This window comes from Lissotriton helveticus, chromosome 6 (genome assembly GCF_964261635.1).
Source record: "Lissotriton helveticus chromosome 6, aLisHel1.1, whole genome shotgun sequence".
Taxonomy (NCBI): Eukaryota; Metazoa; Chordata; class Amphibia; order Caudata; family Salamandridae; genus Lissotriton; species Lissotriton helveticus.
The window spans coordinates 1,169,057,398-1,169,077,091 of record NC_136067.1 but is presented as its reverse complement, the minus strand read 5'-3'; positions in this window follow the sequence as shown (position 1 = coordinate 1,169,077,091).

The window sequence follows — 19,694 nt, the reverse complement described above, 5'->3', positions numbered from 1 at the left end:
TCTCGCAAATACGAGACCTATTGGCATTTGCCAATGCTTGTTTTTTGTTGTTCTTCCTTTTGAAAGGTTTATATTGTGTAAATTCAGCCCAAGGCGAAGGTTATTTGAGTGTTATTCATGAGCACCAATTACAGTACACAAGATCATATTTTTTATTTAAGGGTCTAGGAGATGAAGTGATTTGCCCAGAATCACAGGATGTTAGGAGCAGACGTCGGGACTCAAACCTGATCCACCATCTCTGCAACTCTGACCCTCAGGCTACACATATGCCTATGAGCATGCAAGGCATGAAAACAGGAGGATTTTGTTCTTGGGAAGGACACTGGGTCCAAAGTGACAATGGCCTACAGCCTGAACAATAAAAGAACAGCAAGGACCCTTTGCTTACTAAATTACTCAGCCCCCTTCCCAGCCCTCCTTTGCCTGAGCAACAGAAGAACCACGAGGCCCCTTTTAATACTAAACTAATCAAGCCCTCCCCAGCCCTCTAATTCCGCAGGGCAATGTCCTGGCAGGGGGGGGAATTAAGCATAAAACACAGCTGCTGGGCAGAGGTGAGACTGGCTCAATGGCCTAAACAACACCTGGCCCCCAGCGAAGCTGATTCTCACACACATTCACTTGCTCCCCAGCCCACCATGAGGGTGATAGCTTGGGAAGGCAGGGGATCAATGGCCATAGCTGATCATCGCCCAAGGACCATATCACACGTCTCCCCAGCGAGGCAGCTTTACTAACCCTGTCCTTTGCCCTCGGTGGGCTGGGAAAGAAAATAAACAGCCCACAGAGGGCACTGAGACACCAGCCCTTCGGCCAAAGCCCAACTGCCCACTTTGCCAATCCATCCCTGGGAGTGGATAGTGCTTTATGGTAGAGTATGCATCAAATGATAATTACTCTCAATGAGTGAGATCTGCTTGCAGGCCTAACAAGGTGCTTGGCACCATGTTTGTTTTGGATGAAAGAGGCATGGCAAACATTTCTAGAAAGGAAGCAGGGGTATGTCTCTGATGGCTGTAGAACAGATGCAGTATGCCTGGTGGCCTGACCCCATATGGCCAAAATCATAGCGTTTTTGGCCATCTTGGGCTCAAGCTGTCCTAATGTGCTCCTTAGAAGAGCCCCCCAGACCAAAGGGGCCACAATGCTGATACACTGCGGTTCCCCTTCCTGTAAGGTGGGTGGGTGGGGGGCTCACAATGGCAATGGCTGCACAGGAAATGGCTGTGTGAATCAGGGGACATGGACACCAATATTATGTTCCAACGAGCGGCTCGAGTGGTCACTCCTCCATTTATTTGTACCCTCGGGCCAAGCCTGGGCCTCAGGATGTATATACTGCAACCCTTCCAACTTTTATTAACTGAAAAACATCAACTTTATCATTCCGTGCACACATGGGGGCAGATTTTCTAAATAGTCAACCAACGCAGCACAGTCCAGCAGGCAAAAATGCTGCATGACAGGGATGGAGCAAGAGAGCATCATATCTACGGAGATATGGCTCTCTTCTCCCCTCTCACTAGTGCCGGCACTGCTTTCAGCTGCCGTGGGCCAGGCACACACCTTAGCGACATAGCGCTAGGGTGCGTGCCTGAGTCTACCATAGGTTTTGGCTGTACAAAATATCATGCCTAGACAAGTTTAAACACTTTTCCTACTTTGTATGCTGCACAGCACGCATGCAAAGTCGGAAAAGAAAGGAGAAATAAAAACATTTCTCCTTTTAATGCCACCTTCGAAATGGCATTAATTTTGGGTGACAAACCCTGCCTACTATTGTTTGTAGATAAGGTCATGAGTCAAAAGGCATGGGTGGTTGAACTGGAACGCTCATGTACCATCCATGTAATGCCCCCGGCGCTTAGTAACTCAAAGCAGTGCTTTGCACTGCTTTGAGTTACTTTTAGGGTACTTTCCAGCCAAAAACAAGTTTTGCTCTGGAAAGTAAATTAGGAAAAAAACATGTTTTTCTAGTTAGCATCAGTTTTGTAATAATAACTTAGTCAAAATATTTATCAGTCTTCCTTAGAGTCTCTCTTTCTCTGACTTGGCACTGGATTGGGGCGAAGGACATGCTTCTGGCTCCCGCCTCCCTTGGTCTGTCTCCAGGTGGTGGGGTCTCAGTGAGAGATGCCCCTGCACACTCTCCTGACAGCAGTGATGGCCCCGTGGGCCTGCTTTTGTTGTTTTGGGTGCCTTCAGTGTGATGGTCTGGCACCTCCACATCAGGAGTGATGGTGACATCAGCTTCATCCTGGTTCTCTTCCCTTACTCCAGCTTAAACTAGTACACATTACGGGCCGCTGTCGTGTGGCCTTGCTGTGCTGTGACCATCGTTCCATGGATGGTTGTCACCTTTCAGACCTCTCCCTTGAATGGTGTGCAGAACTTCCATCCCAGATGATTGTCTCGCAATATAAACAGGTCCCTTACCGACATCCCAGGGACCACTGCTCGGCAGATTCTGCTGGCCTTGTCATTCATGCTTTTTCTTCCCTCCAGGGTGGCCTGTACATCAAGTACAGTTGGCTTCAACCGAGGTCCAGAGGGGATGCAGTCACAAGTGGCTTGTTGCATCAGGAGATGTATTGGCGCACAGTTCGTCGCGCTATGATGAGTTTGTCGGAAAGCATGTGATGGAGCGAGGTGGCAAACGCAAAATTTTGTGTACCCCTCGTGAAATTAATGTCCCATAACATTAACATTCACTGATTGCATGTTTTACGAAATTAACCAACCATAGAGTAAAGTGCACACATTATTTTTATTTTTACACATGGGGAGAACTAACTTGCTTGCATGATGCGAATAAACCCAGCTAATATGTACTGTTATCGTGTTGTGAACTAATGTGCAGCTTATTCGTAAACAAACGCAATTTAAATGTGCTTACTGTACACGTTTCTATGTTAAAAGTTGGTTGAAATTGCAAGTATAAAACGCATTTATGTGGCTTATGTGCTAGGTAACAACTAATTGGGAAATATCAGTAAGGTGGGAGGTAAACAGAATGGGCTTAAATTCAATAACTAATGTAAATCTGTGTTTGTTTTCACGATAGTTCCAAAAGTGGCCTCTGAGGCCTGTGCAAAGATGGACGGTCGGGTAAACTGTGAGCAAGAGCTGAACTGCGCAGGCGCGCCAAAACCTGCAAGTCAGAGTGAACTGCCTGTGCTTGAGGAGGTTCAAGGCTGATGTGGCCCGGAACCTAGGATGGGTGCCAAACCTGGACGACTGAACGTTGAGATCATGAGAGTTTTGCCCGATGTTGCCACTCAAGGAAATGGATAGGCCAAAGACTGTCCTAAACAACGACTCTTTATTTTTTTTACTGAACCATCGAGAAAATGATGTCGTAAGGATGAGATGATGCTCACCCACCCCGAAATTGTCCAATGTAATTTTGAATAAGAGATGTTAGATACATTTTAGATAGATTAAGTTAGGGATTTAGGGTATAAAAACCCCTGGTTTTGTCTAGTTGGGGTCGCTTTTTCCATTTCCATCGGAGATGCTGCCCGATTGCTGACCGATTCCTGGATGTAAGATTCTTTATGATTTTTACTTGTTTGCTTTGCAGGATTGAAGGATAAGATGAGGGTGTTAATTAGGGATGTTAGGAGAGAATGACTTTGGAACTATCTGTTCTTTGCTAATCTTTAACTGTTTTTCTGAAATAAAGCGATTTTTCCTTGAGCTCAAATAAAATGATCATTTGAAATAAAGATAAGACTTTACTGAATAAAGATTTACTAATGCATAAGTGTCAGACATGATAAAATTTGCTTTAAATAAAAATTAGATAAATGAAGAAGTAAAAGCTGGTCTTTGATTCTTCCTATGCCTAATTTTCATTCTAGTAGATCCATTGCCACTATGGTGGTGTGTCTGAATAATTAAATGTCTGAATAAAGCCATGGTAAAATGTTTACATCTGCAGGTGTAAATAATAAATAGTTAAATAGGTTTAGACGCTCCACCAAATGTTACAGCATTTCTACATTGCGATTCACCAAAGTCTTGAAGCCAAGTGTAAGTGAACAGGGTAAATGCGCAGTGTTTTGGGCCCCAATGATGCATGTTTTGTGTGTTTAAGGATTCAGGGAAATGGTGAGTATTGATTAGAAATGATTTTTGGAGCTGCGCTGTAGCAGTTATATCTTGGGAGCAGAGTAGTGGTTACTAAGGAAATTAGCTAGGGTTATGTATAGAGTACTATATAGAGTTTGGTGTACAGAATTATAACTAACATCTGTTGAGTTTGTACTATGTTATATGTGGTCCTGGAAAGGCTTCATAGAGTAGGGTGAAGCCAGTGCCTCCGTCTGCATGTGGAGGAAGTGTGGCAAGGTAGTTGCACAGTGAATTAGTCTGTTTCAAAAAAGGAGTATTGTCTAATACTGCGGTGGTATCGTCGCATATCACTGTTTAGGGACCTTAGGTGTGATAGGAGAAATGTATAGTGAGGACAGACTATGAAATTTCAGCCTTCAAGTATAGGGATCATTCCGTGCTTCCCGACTAAAACTTACTGCTGGGAGAGTAGTAGGTTTTAACCCGAGCTTGATTGAAGGGTAAAAGGAGCGGCGTCTCTTTTTGCTAACAACAGAGGAATTCTGTGGTGGGTTAGTGGACACGCTGCCTACTAGTAAAACAGAGTTCATATATATGTGAATAGGGTTTTCCGTGTGAACATGTGTAAATGATATTGCAGTACGCGTTCAAGCGAAACTCTGGGACTGTCTCTAAGGAGGTGAAAAAGATCTCTGTGTGTGCTTTCCTAGAGAAGCGAGATCGTTATTGCCTGATAGAGGGTTAAAGCCAGTAGTGTTGCTTTATCAACAAGTCTAAAAAATTCTGAGGAGATAAGCATTGTCTACTCCGGTTACAGAATACTTGTGCGATTGAAAATTCTATCAATTTATTAGCGAAACAGATTAGTGGATTTGTTTTGTGTAGGTTACTAACTGATTTTGTAAAATATCTTGTAAATACGGCTTCTTGAAAAACCCTGTAAAGGAGGGGTCAGTCGGCGTTTCAGAATCCGGAGCGCTGGTGACGTCGAAAGTGTCGCGCTGGGATTGGTCCACGTGACCAAGACAGAGTAGGAGTTGATTGGTTCACCACAGAAAGCAGCAAAAGCTATTGGTTAAGCACTATAGTGACGTATTGTGTTCTAACTGGTGCATTAGTGCGAACCACGCTGTGATAGGTTGGTGTTACGGAATCAACAACAGAATAGTACGCGATCTTTTGAAAGTAGGGAAAAGTTACTGAAAATGTCATACTATTATTATGACAATGACAGAAAGAAATCTTCATGGTTCAAAAAGCTGAAAAACATGTTCGTAAAAGATAAAGAGGTAGTTACGAGAGAGGGAAAAGTACTTCCTTCACCGAAAACGCCTGCTTACTATATGTTGTCAAAATATGGTTACCATACGTGTGTCTGGTTGGAAAATTGGGTACACTATACTAAGGATGATGGTGTGTTAGCTTTTCCGGAAGGAGGATCGTTTGACGTAGCAATTCTAAAAAATTTGAGAGACAAAATGATGAAACTGGAACCGCGACCCAGACCAACTCAATTTGAAGCACTGGTTGAGTGAGAAGATGAGATGCATCAAACGGAGAGTGAGAGGTTGAGTAGGCATCTTAGACCGAGAGGTAGAGGCAGAGATTTGTGGGGAGAAATACATGAGTCTAGAATGCGAAGATGGAGGGATGGAAGTGTGTGCGATGGCATGTATCCCGTCAGATTGGTTGAAGAATATGAGGGACGAAAACGTACAGAAAAGAAAAAGAATACAGAATTGGGAAATCAAAGCTATGGTGAAAGTGAATCAGAGGATGCTGTCTTAGAAGAACTATTAAATAGGAGACCGCCCCCATATCAGCCAGGTTCTTTATGCCTACCCCAAATGCCCCAATGACAGTAGAAAGAGTAGATGAAACGCCAAGACAACCATCAAATATTAGAGATTTTCCTGAAAGAGTAGAAACAAGAAATGTCCCGAGTACACCGATAGGAGAAGCTAGGATTACAGGAACTCCTGTGCAAAGTAATGATTCGCACAGAATTGTGCTAAGTGCAGAAAGACAAAGTAATGAACAGCCAAATATGTCTGATTATGAGCGTTCTGCACATGAATTGATTCAAAACCTTACTAGGAATATGGAAGCTGTAACTGTACCAGTAACAATAGGACCTGTGATACCGGTATTTGATGATCAGAAAATAAAAGAGCCGAGATTAACAATTCCGTTACAACAAAGCTTACAGAGAGCAAGAGAAAGTACTTATCCTGATTTGTCAGAAATAAGGCAGAATACAAGTGTAAACCCACCAGAGTTAACTTTTAACAAAAATTTTTACATGCGGATTCCCGACAGGAGCAGAATCGGATTCTGCAACTCCAGAAAGGAGTGCAGACAAAATAGATTTGACACAAACGCCTATGGGTCCATCAGACAAAGAATTAAGTGAATGGATAAAAACATTAAAATTAAAAGAGCAGGAATCAAAAGTACTGGATGTGGCCAAATTAAAAATAGACATGGAGGAATTAATAATTGGAACAATTGGGACTGACAGATTAAAAACTTACCAGGATGATGATCTCATGTTTTAAAAAAAGTATAAAATGGAGAGCAAAGACAATGTATGATCAATTGGAAGAAGTGGCAAGTAAAAATGGAATAGATTTTTCCAAAATAAAGTCATTACAGAAATCTTATCGAGTAGATTTTGCGGAAAGAGACATTGAAAATATGAACACTGCAGAAAGAAAGTTCAGATAAAAGATTTGATTGTGTTGTTAAGCAAATGGGGTGATGTAGGTAAATGGAGAGTCAAGTGGGCAAAGAAGAAAGAAGAAAATAGTGATAAGTCTACTTTAGCTTTCCCCATTAGAGAAAAAGGAAAGGTGGCAACTGAATTCCCTATGAGAGAAATTTCTGGAGGAGGATATGTATATGTGCCCTGGAGCAGACAAGATATATTGTCATTTACGAATGATTTTCCCAGATTGAGAGAGAAGCCTGTATAATGGTATCGACAAGTGGACAGATTTGTAAAAGTGTCAAAAGTATTGTGGATTGATTTAGATGGATTGTTTGACATAGTAGTGCCAACCGATTTATGGACAGAATTTAAAATATCTGTGGATTGGCCAAGGGAATAGTATCCCAGAGATGAAAAAACAGGAGCCCCGTCACCAGATGTGATGAGAAAGTATGAGCAAGTGATAGTATGGTTGAAAAACAAAATACCTCCAAAAGAAACTGATTGGGTAAAGATAGACAGAACAACACAGGAGCCGAAAGAAACTGTGCATTCATTTTACGAGAAGTTATTGTTAGTCTTCAAACAGTACAGTGGTTATGAGGAATTAAATGAGAAGGACATGAGTCACTTTGTTTATAGATTCGTATATGGATTAAGACCAGAAATCTCAGACATGATTAGACATAGCATGATGGATTGGCAGTCGAGTTCAGTAGATAAGGTTCTGAGACAAGCAAAATATTGTAGTGAGGAGATCGTTGCAAAACAAAAGAAGCTGAAAGAGAAAGCCATGTGGGCACAAGTAAAAGTAGCTGAACAACAAGTAGCACAAATGGAGAATAAAAATGTAGGGAATCAAGGTGGGTTTAAAGGTAAACCTAAATTAGTGGGGAATATTGATTAATTGAAAAAGAAAATGCCATGTTTTAACTGCGGCCAGAGAGGGCATTGGAAACGCGAGTGTAAATGTCCACCTAGAGTTAATTGAGAACATACATCATTGAATCCGCAGGTGCAGTTTGAGGTAAATCAGCAGCAACCATAGCAACAGCAGGTAGCAAATCAGCAAAGTCAGGTGCCGCAACCGCCACTGCCATACAGTGGGAATCAGCAGAGATACAGTGCAGAGACAGGATTCAGCAGAGGTGAACAGGTAAAAAGACCGCAGAGAGCAAGTGCGTGTCCTCAATATTGGTTGCAAGAAGAGAATGGCAGTGAGCCGGATGAAAGTTTCTGACGGTGCCTGAGAGAGGAAGAAGAGTGTGTGCTTGGAGCCACTCTTGAGGTAGATCAGTCAGGTCCATTTGTGAACGGAAAAGTGAATGATGTGGAAAGAACTTTTTTAGTGGCATATGCTCCTATTGATCACTTCCTAGCAACCTCATCCTTAGTAGCCTACGTCACAGAAGCAGCCATTGATCCCCGTTCCCTTTCGGATCACGCCCCTCTCTCTGTGAACCTCCGACTGGACGTCTCTCAGCCCTCATTGTATTGTTGGCGACTTAGGGATCTCTATTGCAATCCCCCACTGCAATTGGAACTTTGCAGAAAATCGTGAAAGAATACCTCCGAAATTTTGACCCCAAGGAGATTGCTCTGTCGTCGATATGAGAAGCCCTGAAACTAGTGATGAGGTGAAAACTTATCACCATCTCCGAAGCCAAGAACCCCAAATGTCAGGAGAAACAACAGCTATTGGAGAAGTCGGTTGCGGATCTCAAGGTTATCCACAAATGCATGGGCGTACCCAAAATCTGGCACAAGCTACATAAAACTAGGCATCTTCTTAAATGCCTGGATCTCGATAGGGTCCTCATACGCTTGAAGCACAAGTTCTATCTGAGTAACAACTGTTGCGGATGTATGCTAGCCCCCTCCTTTAGAGCAAAGTCCACTCTAACTCAGTGAAGGTGATACAAACTGACTCAATTACGGAGGTATGTACCGACACAGAGAAAGCATCGGCCTTCCAGGCCTTTTATGTCTCCCTATATTCCTCCTCTGACAGTCCTAAAGGGGATTCCTCCCAATATCTTAGTGGCGTGGCTTTGACTCCGCTACCAGTGGGGGATGCAGATGTGCTCGATCAACCCATACGCTTAGAAGAAGTAATCTCAGCTAGCACTCACCTAAAGACTTTGAAATCTCCCGGCCGTGATGGCTTTACCACCCAATTTTACAAAACCTTCTGCTGTGAGCTGGCGCCCCTCTTGACACAGTTCTATAATGCATTTGCTGATGTGGGTCCCTTGACTGATTCCATGTTGGAGGGAGCTATTTTGATAATTCCTAAACCAGGCAAGGATCCCACACACTGTGGATCATATTGACCTATTTATTTTTTTTATATTGATGCTAAGCTTTTTACCTGGATACATGCGCATCACCCGATTCCCCTTAAGCCGGGCCTGGTGGACCAGGATGAAGGTAGATTCATTCCTACAAACAATGCAGAGACAACACCAAATGCATCCTCCACCTCAAGGATAACATTTCCTCTTCAAAGAACAAAGCACTATTTATTTCTATCAACGCTGAAAAAGCATTTGACCACATCCACTGGCCCTATCTCTTTGGGACTCTAAAAGTATTTGGCTTTGGAGTCGAATTTCTCAGATGGGTCAGCAGTGTCTACAGAGCTCTGAGCCTTTGTATAAGTCAATGGCATGTCATCTTCCACATTCCCCATCTCAAGTGCATCACGTCAGGGTTGCACCCTCCCTTCCTTTCGCTCTTTACATGGAGCCCATGGTGCACTTGAGGGGCCAGCTAAATATCTTGGGGATCCATTTTAGTGATGGGCAACACCTTATTAGTCTTTATGCTGCGAATGTCATTCTATCATTATCTGATCTGTTGACCGTGTTGCCTATATTACTTGATAAAATGTGATTCTTTGGAGAGGTCTCTTGCTTCAAGGTCAATCTACAAAAATTTCAGATTTTTAATCTTTTGGTCACTCCCCCTCATGAAGCTATACTGCGTTCATGGTTCCCTTTTGTCTGGTTAGAGGAAGCCATCACTTACTTGGGTCTCCAGGTAGCTAAGATTCTGCCCCAAACTCTGGCCTTGAACAATACGTCCCTCCCAGATGAACAGGACAATGTCTTTCTGGAGTCGTCTCCACCTATGGTAGACTGGTCGCATCGCGGCAGTAAAAATCATAGTTCTTTCATGCATACTTTTTATCTTTCAAACGCTTCTGTTATACCCCACTCCAATGCCATCTGTTCGCTGCAGAGAGCCACTAATAGGTTTATTTGGGTTGGCAAGAAACCACAGCTTAGCCATACATTGTTGAGTTGCCAGAAACGTGACTGTGGGTTGGGTCTTCCTTCAATTACTCTCTACTTTCCAGCTTCACAGCTATGCTATTTAGTGGAATGGAACTGTCCTGTTTTGGAGAAACACTGGTCCTTTACGGACCAAGCCGTCGCTGGTTCCAACGTTTTGAGGGATGTTTGGCTCCGACGCAAACAGTGATCCGGGGGCCTGGACTCTTCACTGTTGAAAGACTCGGTGCTCAAGGTGTGGGGCTCTGTAGCTCTTCAATGGGATCTGACAATGTTCCCTTCTTTAATGATGTCGATTCTCAATAATCCCGACTTTCCCCCGGGCCAGGATGCAGAGGCCTTTAAGCGCTGGCACAATGGGTGATGTAAGCACATAGGTTCCCTTTTTGATCACAACAGGATTACCCATTTTGACCAGCTAAAGTCAGACTATTCTCTACTCCTAGCAGACTATATCCCCTACTTACAGTTACGGCATTGGGCGACTTCATCGGAATATAAGCAGGGAGCTTCCCAAACCCTGACTATCTTTGAGGATTGGCTGCTCCTTAAGGTTGATGTTAAATATCTTAATATTGTATTATACTCTTTTCTTTCAAAAAGGAGCCCAGCAACAAAGTCCAAAGGACAAATAAGGTGGTAGGCGGAGTTGGGACTGGCTTTATCTAGAAAAGACTGGGAAGATATCTTTTACAGAGCACACCCTACAGCCTACAATATGGCTAGCATAGAGACAGCCTATAAGGTTGTCTCCTATTGGTATATAACACCAGCATGCTTATATAGTTGGAATCTAGGGCGCTCTAAAAAATGCTAGCCTGGATGTGGACACACCGGCTTCCTCCTCCATCTTCTATGGCACTGCCCCAAACTCTCCCGCTTCTGAGACCAGGTCTTAGATGATATACAGCTTTTAACACTATCTCTGTTTCCCACATATACTATTCTAAGGCTACCAAACCCCTTGACTTATCCGCTGGATTCCAACCGAAGCAGAAAAATGACTTTGGCATTAGAGGTAGCACAGCAAGTAATCCTATCGCTCTGGTGGAAGGAGTACATTTCTGACAATGTTTCATGGTTACACAAGCTGTGGTTCATCCTGGGAAAGGAAAGGTTGTCCTTAGCTGCTGATCCCAAGGTTGCCTCTTACCCAACCCTCTGGGTGCCCTTTATTCTAATCCTTTCCTCTGAATTCTGAGAACTTACAATCTACGTGCGGCCGCTTTGCCTGATTCCTCATGAAAGTCAGGAGATAAGCTAGGGTTCTACTAATTATATACCTTTCCTGTCTCTATCCTACTAATTTTGGCCCCGGACAAATGAATGGAGCGATTGCGAGCTCAGTGCGGAGGAGCTGGTGGATTTCTTATAAGGTTGTTTGTTTTCTCTCAATGTTTTAAAATTGCTGCCGGTTTATCGCTGCTGGCCTCAGGGTTGTAGGCAAATATCTGTGTTGTGTATGCCATACTCCCCTCACACTGCCAGCCAATGCTTGCAGGCGGATAGATGTGTAACAAGTAATACAGGCCTACATAAATCAAACTGTTCCATGAAGTAAATGCCTCTCAGTTGGTATCTGTAGGGCAGGGGTTTGGGGTTACACTAGTTTGAGTGTGCTTCAGACAGTTGAAAATAAGTTGTTGGGTAGACTCCTGGCAAACCCTAAATCAACATCCAGCTTTACTGTACACCAAGATTTGTATTCTAGCTTATTTAGAGGACCACATCAATATGGTTCCCATTTAATTATGGCTAAAAGCGTGGGCTATCCCTGAGAGGTGTTTTTCTTGTGTGGTGGTAGAGGACTGTCTTCATCTAAGTCACATAAGCTATTCTGTGGCTGGCATATGACAAGAATAATCTGGTTGTATGTTTTTTCAACGAACTCCGTTGTAAAGCATGCCTTTACCACGCATGCGTTACTACGGAATACTATTTACACGCCTATCTTTCTCCACGTATTTTTGCGTGGTGACATCATACGTAGGAGAAAAAAACGGCCGTTTCCTTCGTCTGCGATGCCGATTGCCTACCATCTCGTCTAAAGGTGAGTGTTTTTTTTGGGGGGGGGAAGCCCCCCCAAATCCGCCCTTTTTTATATGTACCCTTTACCACACATGCCTTTACTACGTACCTCGTAGTAAAAGTATGCGTGGTAAAGGCTGTCGTTGTAACCACGCATGCGTTGTAATGCATGCGTGGTTATGGTTTTCGATGAAACGGCCTCGTTGTAGTGGCCGTTTCCCGAATAATCTTAGCAATTTAGGCATGAGCCATCGTTTGATGCTACAGGAGATAAAGGCCCTCACGAAAAGGAACTGGTAAAACAGAGGTTCCTTGTGCGTACGGAGGAAGTAAGAATGATTAAAGTACTCGAGTTGCCTTCTGTCCTCCAATAAGTGCCTCTTGCAACTACTACAGACTTTGAACCGTACCTATTTTGGATAGAGAATGCCAAATATAGATTTTACCTCACTCGGTTAAGATTAAATGAGGTTCATTATTTAGTTGCATTCCCACAAATGGGTACTTGAGTACCCTCACTTCTATGTTGTCCATGCAATGGGGTTTCTGCTCAATCCACAAAGCACTTTATGATTTTGTGCAAATTATAGTGCACTTTAAGATTTCGCTTTTTATGTCTTAGCCTATGAAATATGAATTTTGATACACATATAGAAGAGTTATTTTATCTACAACGGCTACATTCACCCTCACTATGTTTCTCAATGATTAATTTGAGCTCTTCTGCTCTAAAATTGAGAACGAAGTACGCTATGTGAAGTTGTTGTATATAATAATGAATCTATATATGATATATATGTCTTTTAAATGATATTTTGACTGTGATATTTCAAAATATATGTTTTTTCTTTGACCGAATAAAGTTTTCTGAACCTGAACCTGAAACCCACTATCATGACTGGCCTCCCTCTCCTATTTATTACTGGATCAATAACTTGACAAATACCAAAAGCACTGCGCATTAGTAACTCACCGAGCATTAGGCATACCAGATATTAGCCACTTGGCCCCTGCAACAAAACAAATGGAATGTATACATCAGGACTTTCTCCGACTCTGTAGCACATACCAATCCGCCACATACCACCTCAATGCGGGAGCATGGCACTGCAGCACTTTAATTTTGTTGGCTTTGGACCAGGACCCCTTTTTTAGCCCACCATGAGGATTTTAATACTCTTTTTAATCGCTCTTTCTTTTTATCTTCACAGTTCATGAAGTACCTACTGTATTGACAATGCTTTTTTATTCCATTTTTGTAGCTCATTGCAATGGCTTTTATTAATCGTGCAAATATAATATTTCATATGGCAAAGGTTTGGACCCTTGGCTGGAGTCAGGATGCTCAACTGAAGGTTTCATCTGATGCGATGCAGCATGATGCACACCCGCACAGGCCTCACATATCAGCGTCTCATAGTCCCTGGTTTGCGGCTTCACTGGATCTGGCATTGCACTACGCAAGAGTCTGGTCTCACAGCACCTTATTGGCAGCTTCCTTGAATATGACACAGAGCCTCACATCACAACACAGCACAGTCCTGCCCAAATGACAAAAGGTACAACTTCCAGGGAATGTATGACGTTACAACGCATGCTTTTACCACGCATGCTGTTACAACGCAGTTTTTACAACGCATACCATTACAACGCATAGCGCTTTGGGGTGCTGGATAGTGAATAGTTTAATTTACTATTCTAACTCCAGTCCCCGTGGACACTAGGGAAGGTGTTGGATAGTAAATTAAATCTATTCCCTATCCTAGAGCGCCCCCCAGCGCAATGCATTGTAATGGTTTTCGTTGTAAAACCTGCGTTGTAATAGCACTGTGTGGTAAAAGTTGCGTTGTAAAGGATGTTCGCCCTTCCAGGGGGTGGCACCTGGTCCTGTACCCAACCAGTGCTCCATTGCGGTTGGACTGAATTTTTAACTCTGTCCCAGTTTGGCACAGCCAGAGCGTCACTCCTTCTGGTGGTATTTCCTCATGGATGTGATTTGGAGGTAGTCAGGGGTCGAAGCTATGACCTTTAGCTTGCTCCCTGCTACTCCTAGCCCTTCCTTTGTGGCCCCTGGCATCAGAGGAGGCAAAGGTTTTGTCCCCTCTGCGGCTGGGGTTGCAAAGGAAGTGCCAGGAGTAGCAGGGAGCAAGCTAGAAGTCTCAGCTGCGACCTCTGCCCACCTCCAAATGATGTCCGTGTATTTTCTCCTCACACTTTAAAAACTCATAACTCAGGTTCTACTGATCAGATTTCTGTCATGTTGATGCCTTTTTGTTTTTTTAAATATCCTCTGTTTTTAACACCTTCGCTGCGGCGCCTATTCCGCCGCAGCGCTAACGGTCGCGGGGGGCGCGCGGCTCACCTGCGCGGATGACAGAACCGTTCCGTCACGGCTCGCGGGTGAGCTGTGCTTGTGACGGAACGGTTCCGTCACGGCCCCGCTCGCTTAATGAAACGCGCTGCACAGGCGCGAAATCAGCACCGCGCAGGCGCGGCGAGCGGGCCGTGACGGAACCGTTCGAGGGGATCGGATCGAAGTGGTTAAAATTGATCTGAAATTCTTCTTATGTTGTATTTTTACTTCATTACAGTTTGAGTGCTGCATACATACTTAACACATTGCCTCTACGTGAAGCATAACTGTTTTTGTGGCAACCTACCAGGGGGCTAAGCACAGGTGTATACAGTGGACCAAAGTTCAAGGCCCACATCTGTCATCAGAGCAATCTGTTCCAGCTGGTCTTCAGCCACGGCAAGGCAGCGTTCTGCAGAGTCAAAAGAGTACTGGAAAGAGGCGATTTCCTCACATATAGACTTAAGTTCCCCCTTTGTTTCAGACATGCTTCTTTGTACTGCAATAATGAAGGATGCAATGGATGCAAATTCTTTCACAATTGATTCCAACGTGACCTCTGCCAAATTGGAGCCAGTCTGAGTCAGCAGATACTTCTTCGATTTTCCGTTTAGTGATTCCGGGAAGAGGAATGATTGTGAAACTTTGAAGAGGGACTTGTGGTAATGATTTAATGAGTATGTGCCATTCAAAGGTTCACAGTTCAGTTGAGGATTGCCGAGGGAAGTCTAATAGGAGCCACTGTCACCACTTTATACAGGTAGATCTCATTTAGCGAGGTGCTTGCTGGCAGAGATCAAACATGTGGCAATTCGACTATGACCTGCTCTGTAAATTGTCCTTAAACGGCCTGATTCATCAGACCCAATGGTCTAATGCACTAGTTACAAGATAAACTATTCTTTCCAATGTGGAAAGTGTAGGTGTTAGTGTTTATTCAATCTATCTCTTATCTATGTGATTAATGTTAGTAGGGGGTGGAGAAAGAGGGGTCACTAGTCATACAATAAACATGCAGTAAGCCAGTTCACATATAGTCTCAGCTGGAGTTTCAGACTGCGGTGCAAGAATGTTTTGCAAGGTTTCAAAATTGTAGGTAACTGTTCTAGGTGCACAGGTGTACGTGCAGAAGGATATCTAATGTTGGTGTTCCTCTTCTCACCAACTGATAGCATGACTGCTGCTCCTCAGTCGCTCTGGTGCTGTGGGGTGAACCCGCTTTCCTGTAGTATAAGGCCTCTCTCAGACAGTTGGGCTCTTCAGCGTCCCTCTGAACTCGGCTCAGCACCACCCACAATGCACTCCGGTCGTGCACCTCCTTGACCAAGGCTTCACGATGGATCTCACAGACTTACCTACTCTGTTGCAGTGTCTGCCTTCAGACTATTATTAACTGGATCATGTGGATGAGCTATCACTTTCCCACATCTCTCGCCACTTCTCCTTCTTGAGTTTCCACTGTTTCTAAGAAAGTACACATGGGGGACAAGGAACAACCTCTTCCACCACTTCAGTTACATGCCTGGTTTCAGGGGTTATTAAGAGAACAGTAGGATTAAAAAGTAAGCAAGGTTGCCAGAGTCCTGCTTACTGTCGGTAGTTTGCACACTTTGCCCTTCCCATTGCTTCTCTCCTAGAACCTCCCAGCTTTGAGAAGCTAAGGGTGAGACAAAGCATCAGTCCCGGTGTTAGGCATTTCTTGGCGTGATTACCCTGAATTTTTGCCTCTACCTCTATTTTTAGGTCTCGTCCTTTACCATTCCGAAGGAATGGGAAATGGCGAGAATTCAAGTGCTCGAACTGATTGTCAAACCACCGCTTTTTTTCGTGGTGTTTTCTTCGAGTGCACGTACAGGCACGCGCTTTTGGCCCATACACTTTCGTGGCCATCTGTTCCTGTTCCTCAATGTCCCTCCCACCCTTCGTTTGATCTTGCCGCGAGTTCAGGCTAATGGCCCTCCCCCTCCCCCAGCACAGAGCGCGCATCGCGGCCACACAGCACATCAAAGGGCTTCTCCCAGCGTGTGCTGTGCGGCTTCTCCTCCCCTAATTATGTGGCCGGCCGTACTTGTGTTTCCTGGCCTGTGGAAAAGTAAATTTTGCCATGTTCTGTGTCCCTACGCGTCCTCCATCATATGTTATGCGTGCATGATTAATATGCATATGTATTCCCCATGTTCGATTAAAGACGCAATTACAGTTGTGTCCATCTCTTTGTTTTCTCAATTGTTATTGTTCCTCGTGTATTGTATTGTGTTCAGATTCAAGTTTGCAATGTCCCTCTTTTCGAGATTACGTCAGTTAAAAACTAGAAAGGGTCTGCTAGAAGAAGCAGTTCCTGTCCCGCCTAGGGACAGTCCAGGTCATTTTATGTATCAAAAGCATGGCATAAGTGCCATACTATATCTAGATTTATGGGTAGAGTATACCAAACAGTTAGAAGAAAAGTATAGATGGCCCGTATCGGGTACATGGGATGCCGAGTGCATCATGAGAGTAGAAGAAGCATTATGGAAAAAGAAAGCCAGACAGTCACAGAAAGATGCCATCGAGTTATGGCGCAAGGAATCTCATAAAAGAACCGAAAAAGAAATCAGAAAGTCAGAACTAAGTAGAGAATCCTTGGAACGAGCCCAAGAAAGGGAATTAATCGAGATTGGTGAACGAGTTAAAACCGAACAGTCAGACAGACAGAGGCATGCTCTTATTAAGGGTATGTATCCTCTTCTTGCCGAGGGCTTGCCAAAAGCGACCCCAGAGGCATCCAGTAATTTCCCGCCACCACTAGTTCCGACCAAGCTACGTCACAAACCGACCGCAGCTGATATTTTCATTTCGTCCTATTTGGACGACACAGTCCCAGAATATGCAAATCCTGTTCCTGCTCCGCCAGTCCCTGTAAATCAGGCACTTCCCGCTCCTCCAGACACCGGAGTACCTGTTACGGTACCCCCGGTCCAGCCCGCCATACAAGTCCAGCCTGCATTTCCATTTCCCACTCTGCCAGGACGAAGAGCATCAGTAGACGACTCTAGTTTAGGGGCCGCAGGGGGAGGTCCTCCAGGAACCCCGCCGCCACACAAGCGTTTAACGTTAGTCGAATTACATGCACAAGCGTCACAGCGTACGCCCAGACATCAGTCTGTTGCAGAAATAAGAAAAGCCCTTACCGAATGTGGCTATGACCCAGTCCCAGGCGAGGATAATATGGTTTTATATTCATTACGCGTAAGAAAGGTGACCGAGTATCTAGTCACCCTACCAGATATGAAAGAAGATCTAGACAGAATATATTGTTTCATCCGTACAGGGGATGATCCAGAAAGTATTAGTGACGTCATGTCTCAAAGGAAAGTTGAGATCCAGCTCATGTTATTAAAGTTCTTGATTAATTGTCTAATAAGAGAACAAGATTCCCCGACTAAAGATCAGGCCGAAATGAAAATCCTGACAAGGTGGAGTGATAATATAGCCGAGGGTAAGCATAAGAACATCAGTAGTATAGAGAGTATGTACAAGAAAATCCGTAAGGAAATAATAAGGTTACACGATCAACGTAAGGCAGCACAAGTAAGCAAGAAAGAAAATGACTCTTCTACAGAAGAGGTAGAGGATGAGAATCCCGCCAGAATAGCGTATGTAGGAAAATCTAGATTTCCAGATCGCCATTTACGCCTAGAACACAAGTCAACTTTCCATCATCCGGCACCAGAACAAGGTTCTCTAGAACAAGTATTTCAAGCTACCGATCACATTCTGAAATCACGAATCGGTTATAGCGAGTTAAGTACCATGCATGAACAAGAACTAGTCCGATCAGCAGTCCGATGGATTACTGATTCTACCACTTTTCCAGACGAAATAGTGGCACAAATGTTTCTGAAAATGCCCCCAGCCGAGCAACGACTGGCGGGTATGTATATGATCCAGCACCTCATTACATTGTATGAGGATCAACATTCTGATCCAGGTCCGTTACACGATGTCTTGAACGAGTTACTCCAGTACAAATGGAAAGGTTTAGGTACCGATTTGATTAGTGTCATTCTAGAACAGCGCCACAAATACAGAACGTTTCTGAACCCACATTTTGTTCATGTCTCACCTCCAGAAAGTAAACCCTTTTACATAGACAGACAGAATCCGTTACGAGAAGTGCATCCAGTTAAGACAGAGGGTGGTGAAATGCAACGAGTGTTTGTTTACACCCCGATCACAAAGATGGAACTCTTAGAGATGAAAAAGTTAATTCCCTGTCATGATAAAGATCCAGCAGGGTTCCACCGAGAATTAAAAGACATGCTCCGTATGGGAGAATACACGTATCCAGACATAATTAAAATGTTAAAGGTCCTGTTGCCCGCAGGGGTATATGAGAAACTCAAGGAAAAAGAATGGGAGGTGGGAGAGAAAAAGATCGATTGGGCAGTTCTAGAAGCTGAAGATAAGATACGAGTACCAGGTACCGGTCTTGGAGATAAATGTAAAGAATTACCTGAACTGTTAATACAAGTTTTGCCCAGACTATTAGCAACTAAAAAGGAAGACTGGGATGCAATCTCAGCATGTAAACAGAAACAAGACGAAGACACTAGTGATTTTTACTCTAGATTTGAAAAATGTTTTATTATAAACAGTGGCCTCAAAACGAGTAGTGAATCATACCCTCATCTTTTTGTTACTAAACTAGTCGAGAATTCAAGTCCACAAGTTAAGAATCGAGTTTTGAAAGTCGAAAGTACCTGGCAAGCTAATACCCCATCCCAGATGTTACAGATGCTTCAATATCACCAGAATAGAATCAGAGAAGAGCAAGATCACGAGAGAAAACGTATGAAAGACACGAAAATGAAAGTACTAGTTGCACAATCTGTTCCTCAAGACAGTCAGAAGAGGGGACCAAATCAAGCCAGTCATCCTGCAGCTCCCGTTAAAGGAAACTGCAATTATTGTAAACAGCCAGGTCATTTTATAAACGAGTGTGCAGTTCTGAAACACAACATAGCTACCGGTAAGACTAAAGAAAGACCACGTCCGCCTAGACAAGAACAAGTTACACAGACTCCTCAACCACAGAATGCACAACAGACAGTTACAGCACCGCAGCCTATCGCTGCAACACAGCATGTTACACAGCAGATGTACCAGTATGCACAGTCTGAGTATCCAGAGTATCAGCCATATTCATGAAACAGCCTAGAGAGGGAGGTAGGCTTGCCTCTCATCG